The sequence below is a fragment of the Chaetura pelagica genome, unplaced genomic scaffold, assembly GCF_000747805.2.
Source record: "Chaetura pelagica isolate M959 unplaced genomic scaffold, ChaPel_1.0 scaffold152, whole genome shotgun sequence".
In the NCBI taxonomy this organism is placed as follows: Eukaryota; Metazoa; Chordata; class Aves; order Apodiformes; family Apodidae; genus Chaetura; species Chaetura pelagica.
In genome coordinates this window covers 616,274-617,445 of record NW_009952434.1, presented here as the reverse complement: position 1 = coordinate 617,445, position 1,172 = coordinate 616,274, and positions in this window count along the sequence as shown.

Here is a 1,172-nt window from a genome sequence, read left to right as displayed (position 1 = left end):
CAGCTGGAGCTCCTGCAGGATCAGGGTGTGGGATTTTGAAATCTGGCTTCTTGCATTCACGCCAGTAAAATTCAACTGCATGAAACTGGATGGAGAACAGACTGCTGACTGTGTTGGGTCCAGGGAGAGCTGGCTTTGAACCTTCCAGCCTGTTGGAGGCAATTGTAAAGCTGGTGGTGGCCTCGGGCTTGTTGCATCCCCGTTCCTCTGGCTGCAGGGCTGCTGTGGGAGTGCTGGCTGTGAGCTGGTTTCCTGCAGATTGCTTGGAAGTGGGTCCTGTTTCCCCAGAGCAGGCTGGGGAGCAGCGGGCAGAGCTTGGCAGGGAGAAGGTGGTGGAGACCAGCAGCAGAGCAGGGTGGTGGCAATGCTGCCAGCTTGGCTGCCATGGGGCTGTGCCAGTCCCCGTGGGGATGTGGCAGCGGATTTGCAGGAGACAGAGCAGATAAAAGGGGCTGCATCTGCCTCCTGACATCTTTCCTTCTGTGCTGACAAATGCCACTCGATGCTGCTGCTATCCAGCCTGAATTTCTGGCTCGCTGAGGATTTCTGCTTTGTGCCAAGTCTCTAACATCTGCAGAGTTACAGCCTCACGGTGAGGGGATGGCACAGGCTGTGTGGGGCCAGGTTGTTCCTGGAAGGGCTGGGAGCTCAGCCAGCTCCTGAGACCAGCGGGGTGACAGCTCTGCCCTGTCCTCCACCCTTGCTGTTACAATGCCTGGGGTGGCTGCTGGGTGGCCTGAGCTGAGCCTCACCCTGCGAGTGGAGGCAGCTGAACGCCTGGATTGCAGTGTGTCCTGGCTGGAATATCATGGCCCAGCTGCCTCCTCCCCTCTGCAATGGGCCAAAGGCAGAGCTCAGCCCCCCCCCTGCTCCCCCAGGCGTTGCTGGTGCTAAAATCCAGGTCTGGGGTTTGGAGCAAAGGCAAAAGCCCATGGAAAGGTCTGGGATAAGGTGGAGGGAGAGTCATGTGCTGGGAGGAACGTGGCTGGGAAAGGAGCAGGGTGCTGCAGGGCCAGGGAGGGGACTGCACGTAGAACAGTTCCCTGTCACGAAGTTGTCCGTTCTCTGCAGCCGCCGATTTGAATCTGAACTCTTACAACACAGAAACACGCACGTACAGCCCCAAAGGGGACTTGCTGCAGCACTGCTGAGCTGAATATCTGGCAGCTTTC